Here is a 6,278-nt window from a genome sequence, read left to right on the forward strand (position 1 = left end):
AGAAAGGAGATACTGTCAATCAAAAATGAAATTGAAAAATCCAAAAAATTTGAAATGGAGTGACTACAACCAATGGTACTGACATGAAATAAGGTGTAGGGAAATAGACTAAACGTGCCAAAATTATGGCACATTTGAAATCCCTAAAATCAGGCAAGAAAGGTAAACAAAGAGACAGAGGAGAAAAAGGGAAAGAAGAGAAACAGAAGAATCGAAATAGAAAACAAAAGAAAAAAACTACCCCAAATAGGATGTGAAAACCAGAAATGGGATGACCTGAAGTGCAGGAATACAGACCAAAGCCTACCCAACTGATCCTCATTTAAATTGCATTATTTCATTCCCTTTCCTAAATGAAATCTTCCTTTCAGGAAAGGGAAGCAAATCTTGAAATTGGAGGTCAGACTTGAACAAACACTCCCAAAAGGAGATATGGTCAATCAAAAATGAAATTGAAAAGACCAGAAAATTCACCCAAATGAAACTGAAAAATCCAGAAAATTTGAAATGGGATGACTAGAACCAATGGTACTAGATGAAATTGGGTGTAGGGATATAGAACAAAACATGCCAAAATTATTCCATATGAAACACTTAACTGAGGAAAGAAAGGTAAACAAAGAGACAGAATTGAAACAGAAAAATTGAAAATTAAAAACAAACAAACAAAACCACAAACCCAAACAAACCTGATAGCATGTGAAAATAAGAAAAGCCAATGGGATAACATAAAGCACAGGAATAAGGACTGAAGCTTGCCCAATTGATCCTCATTGAAATCACAAGATCTCATTCCCTTTCCTGAAATGAAGAATTTCAACTTTGTCCTCCAATTTCAAGATTTGATTCCCTTTTCTGAAAGGAAGAATTTTCTTTCAGGAAAGAGAATCTACAGAGTTGAACAAACACTCCCAAAAAGAGATATTGTCAATCAATAATTAAATTGAAAAATACAGAAAATTTGAAATGGAACGATTAGAACAGATCATACTGAGATAAAATTTGGTGTAGGGAAATAGACCAAAACTTTCCAAAATTATCCCCCGATTTGATCCCTTGCTCTGGGGCCATTCAGCCTCAGAAAGAAAGACACAGATTGCCCTCCCTTCCTCCCCGTGTCTTGTACATGCTCTAAGCTGTGGTTATGCTGAAAGTTCAGTGCTGCTTTTGGATAAACCTCCAGTGAAGAGTGAGAGATATCCCCAGCTTATACATGTCAAGCAGTGGCAGAAATCCAGAATTAATTTACACAGGCAGCTGTAGGTAGGGCCACAACCTTTGATCCTTAGGAAGAGCTGGTGGTGTGCATTTGGGACTCACTTTCTACAGCCAGTTTAAAAATATTTACTAAGAAGCAGTTAGAAACTTGGGAGTGAAAAAAGAGGAAGGGAGTGAGCTACATGAATGCAAAGTCATTTCCAGCTGTTACGCCCATGTCTTCACCCAGATCTTCATTACACAAAATGGCCACACCTAAAAGCAATTAGAGGCTTTGTGACTTGGGTCACAAATTGTCGATATCCTACTCTTGGCAAACTAAATTTCTGTCTTGACATCTGGGCTGCATGAGAGGAGAATTCACTACCCCACAATCTGGCCCAGAGCCCCCAGTTTCTTCACTGGAGCTGGTTCTGGTGTATAACCTCCAGTCCTTCCTTCCATCATCCTTTTCTACAAAAAAGTAGTTTCAGCAGTGCTGCAGCTGGCATCAAGCAGACATGCCAGCCTGAAGCACTCACTAGAAAGATGTGATCTTGTCACAGCATACATCACAGCTGAGATGGCCATGATATACAGAGCAACACCATGCAATTTCAGACTGCTTCAGCCCACACAGTGTAACACCAGCTCACTCCACAAGGCTGCAAGCATCTGCTCCTGTTGTTCTTTAGCCCAACCCTTCATACCCCTCATGTCCCTGCATTGCACCTGTGTGCCCTCTGCTCCCTTTGGTGATGGGTTGGTGCCCCTGGGCACTCCATGGCTCATTGCTGTCAGTGCTGCTCACCTGCTGCTCACAGCTGCATCCATTGGGGATGAGGCTTTCTCGGGGTCTCTAGCTGGTCGGGGTGACCCCCAGATACATTAGAAAGTCTCTTTTTCCCAGTCTGGTGGTCAAAGAAGGAGTCAGAGCTCTTCAGTTCTTGGTGTCAGGGTTGTTTATTGTATCCTATCTATAAAATTATTTCTCCTGGCCTGCTGAGGTCCACTCAGCAAGACAGTCAGAGGCACTTTGCCTGCCCCTGGGGCGGTGTTATCTTTTTATACTAAAAACTATGTATACAATATTTACAATTACTTTCCAATACCTATGACCTATGTTAGACAGTGAGCTTCTACTCTAAACCAATCTAAAAGTCCCAACATCACAGCAGAAGATGGAGGCCAAGAAGAAGAAGAAGAAAGGCTGGCACACCCAGATTCCTCATCTTGTCCCCTGAACCCCCATTTTAAAAACCCCAAAAAATCTATTTTTCACCCCGTGATAAATTCACTATCATTCTACTTAAACTGTCATGGCTTGCAGATCTTCATATAAGGTTGGTAATTTGCTCCATGGGTCATAATCAAAACCACAGGTGTTTTGGGCTCTGTACCAATGTCTCTGAGCGCCCTGGCAGGGGCCTTGGCAGTCCAGAACAGCCAGAGGGATGTCCTGAATTCCGACAAGGCTTGGCCACAGCCCCACTCCCAATCACCACAAGCTGTGTGCCTACATGATCTTGCCTGCCACAAAGGCAGGAGCCATATACAGGCAGCTTGATCAGGGCTCTTACACACGTGTGAGAGCAGGTCAAACCACAAAGACCTGCAAATACCAGAATGGATCCCTCTGTGCACTGCAGAAGTACTTCCAGCCACTCCAGCAGAGTACAAAGCCTGGCCCTGTGTCTCTCCTCCAGACTTCCTTCATCTTTTAGCTCCTTGATGCTTCTTTCTCAAAGCTTTTCCTACTTGTCTGTTGAAATGCCTGAATGCCCTATTTGGAGACCTTGCTCCTACTTCAGTTCAGTGATCACCTCCACTACTTGCATTCCTCTGGGTCTGGTAGCCTTGCTTGTAACATTTGATGGACATTAAATGCTTTCAGTTATTTCAGCCAGAGGAGTCTGAATGGGGAATGCACTGATAAAAAACTGCATGAGTCTATGTCATGTGAAAAGCAAAGCACCTGTGAGATGTTTTCTCATGAGGGTACACAACAGACAAAATCATGTAAATAAACTGACCCTAGAGCATTTCCCATTCTTTCCAAATTCAGGGAAGGCATGCCTCCCTGTCGTGGTCCTAGTCCTCCACTAATTCTCATGGTGGACAAACTGCTTCAGTTCTAGGCTTACCCTGGAGCAATACAACCAGTATTCCTCTTGAAGAAACCTAGAACCATTGAGAAGTCAGTCTACTGGAGCATCCCAGACAGGCAATACAGATCTGTAGTCAACTCAGATGGGTACCAACACTACCCCAGCCAGCAGTGTGTCAGAAAATGCCCTCAAGTTGTCACATGTTCTGTGGGCATGGTACGAGAAGACCATGAATGGACTACAAAACAGAACTTTAATTATTTCAAGTAAAAAAGGTCAGGGGACAACACCCAAAGGAAGACACAAAACACAGTGACAGAGGGAGGGAGGGAGGAAGGGAGGGAGGGATGAAGGGAGGGAGGGAGGGAGGGAGGGAGGAAGGAAGGAAGGAAGGAAGGAAGGAAGGAAGGAAGGAAGGAAGGAAGGAAGGAAGGAAGGAAGGAAGGAAGGAAGGATATAGGATCAAATGTATCCTAGGGAAAATGAGGTTTAAATGCTGTATGGTGTGTCAGAGTTGCCCAGAGGCAGTGGCTCAGAGCATGTGGGGTGTTGTCAGCAAGGCCAGTGTGTGCAAAGGGGGTACCCAGGCTGGTCCACTGCTCTCACCTCATCAAGCGTGGGCAGATTAGGCAGACTGCTGCAGATCAGTACTCCAGGCATTACTCCCTGTGCCTCCTGTGCCAGGGACCAGTTTTTCCCTCCACATGCTCCCTGACTGCACACAAAAACTTAAATTTGAGCTAGAAATATCTGTTGTTCTGGTGGTCATGACGGAAAATATCAAATTAACGATGTGCATGCACTTTGCTGCTCCTTGGTACAGGCTTAAAATAATTGTGTAAATAAAAAGGACATATAAATATTTCCTACTGCTTTCAAGGGCATAAAGGCAGGGGCAAAGTGCCATGTATTTCTCTGTGCTGAGCATATCAGCTGTATTCCCACAAATCTCCACAGAGCAACAATGTACAGGTCTGTTCAAATTCAATAGCCCCTTCAGGAGGCTTAGGCTGCCATTCAGTTTGGGCTTAGGGACTGAAGTATATTTTAAAGGTAGAAAGATGGTGATTATAAAAGACCATAGGCAAGAAGAAACCCTCTTATAAAGATTACAGAAGGGTCACTTAGAGTCTGATAAACTTGAATGAAGAGCCAGAGGGATTTTTTTTTTTTTTGTTCGACTTGAAAGTGCAGCAAAATTGAAGTTTTATGCCTTTGAAATAAAATGGTGAAAGGGAAGCACAAGATTTTACTTTGGTGGTTCAGGAAATATGAGTCTTGTAAAACAGAGTACCTATAGATTTTCTTAGTACTCTCAACAGCTCTTTTCACTTCCCTGGTGCAGCCTTCCTAGAAGACATCATCTCTTACGAGTAAAGATCTGTATTTATGAAACACAGTGTATCTAATATCTGATAACATACAGAGAGTGCTAGCAGGGAGAGGAATCAAGTCAGGCAGCTGACACTCAAGTTTGAATTTACACATATAATCTTTAGTCCCTGTTACCTTCCTTCTACAACAGGAAGGTGAAAAATGTTGTTCAGCTGTCTAAGCACCTTGTGGGAAAGAATGCACAGTCAGATATTGATCTGTGTTTATTGATATTAAAGTGGCACACTGGTATCATCAGCAAGATGGGGGCTGTCACTGGCTGATAGTAAAATGTCCCTGAGAATGAAAACCCACATCAGCATCACTGGGACCTGCAGAAGTACAGAGAACCAGATAAGGTCAAGCCACAAAACCGTGGTATGATTAAGTGTCTGAACAATTTCTTGACTGAGCGGAGTACAAGTATGAAACGACCATCACAAAGAACATGAAGCCCAAAGGTTTGTGCCATGCTCTTCTGCTTACCCAGATCCACAAGGGAAAAGACGAGGAGGAGGAGGTGGAGGAGGTGAACCTCTTTCAGTGCTCCAGGTAGGAAGATGGCAGCAGAACTGCTGTTTTGGCCCAAAGTGGAAAGGTTGAGAGCAGTCACACTCAGAAAACAGAGAAACCTCCCCAGCACAAAGTCAGGAATGCACCATCTGCCCCTGATTGCAGCAGGGCTGGTCTCCAGAACAGCCCATGAGTAAAACAGGCACAAGACTAAGCAAGCACCTTTTGCAAGCTGAGTTGCTTATGATGGATGCAAATGTTGGTAGCTTGTCTTCAGTGAGCCTGGATTGGAAACTTCATTCTTTTTCTAAGCTTTTGTTTTATAGAACAAATTTAGGCTGGAGAGGAGGGCCCCATCAGGAAAGAGACTCTGCATGAAACAACTCCACAGCCTCTCTAAGAGGGACTGCAGAACATCATTGCCCACTTCAGTTATGATCTGAGCCCCTAAGTCAGGGCAGGCTTTTCAAGCAACTGTGGCAGTCTGAGAAACCACAGCAGTGACAGGGAAGGGGAAACAGCAATGGGGAGGAGTGGGAATTTTGGAAAAGAGAAGCAGCAAAGCAAGAACTAAAAGCAGGAGACAGATGATATGAAGCTGTGTCAAAGGGGAAGTGGGAAGGTGCAAAAGGGGAATATAGGAAGTGGGGACAGTTTGCAGACCAGTTAGGCTGAAGCAAATTAATGTTTACCCTGGTGAGCACCCAATACACAGAGAAAAATTCTCATGGCCACTCAGGACTGCCTGAGAGAGAGGTCACATCAAAAAATATCCAGGATGATGAGAAGACATGCTGTGACCATGTCCTGTCTATGCAAAGTAATGAGCATTGTGCTGCCTCCATGGAAGAATCCTCCCTGCTATTCTGTCTGTGCTGAAGGACAAGCCTCCTGCTCAGCTCCTGCCCTCCTGTACAGGGCTGTGATGTGCAAGCATCATTTCTGAAAGAGCCCCCTTACTTTTATTCCATCATCCTTGAGGGGGCAGAACACCCCAGAAAGGGTGAGATAGCTGGTCCTCACTGCTTTGTATCCTTGCTGGGGAAAAGCAGCATCATGCATTTCATCCCTGCTCTGCAGTCTCAC

The sequence above is a fragment of the Melozone crissalis genome, unplaced genomic scaffold (assembly GCF_028551555.1).
Source record: "Melozone crissalis strain CALT ecotype California unplaced genomic scaffold, PUWL_Pcris_2 ptg000004l_1, whole genome shotgun sequence".
NCBI lineage: Eukaryota > Metazoa > Chordata > Aves > Passeriformes > Passerellidae > Melozone > Melozone crissalis.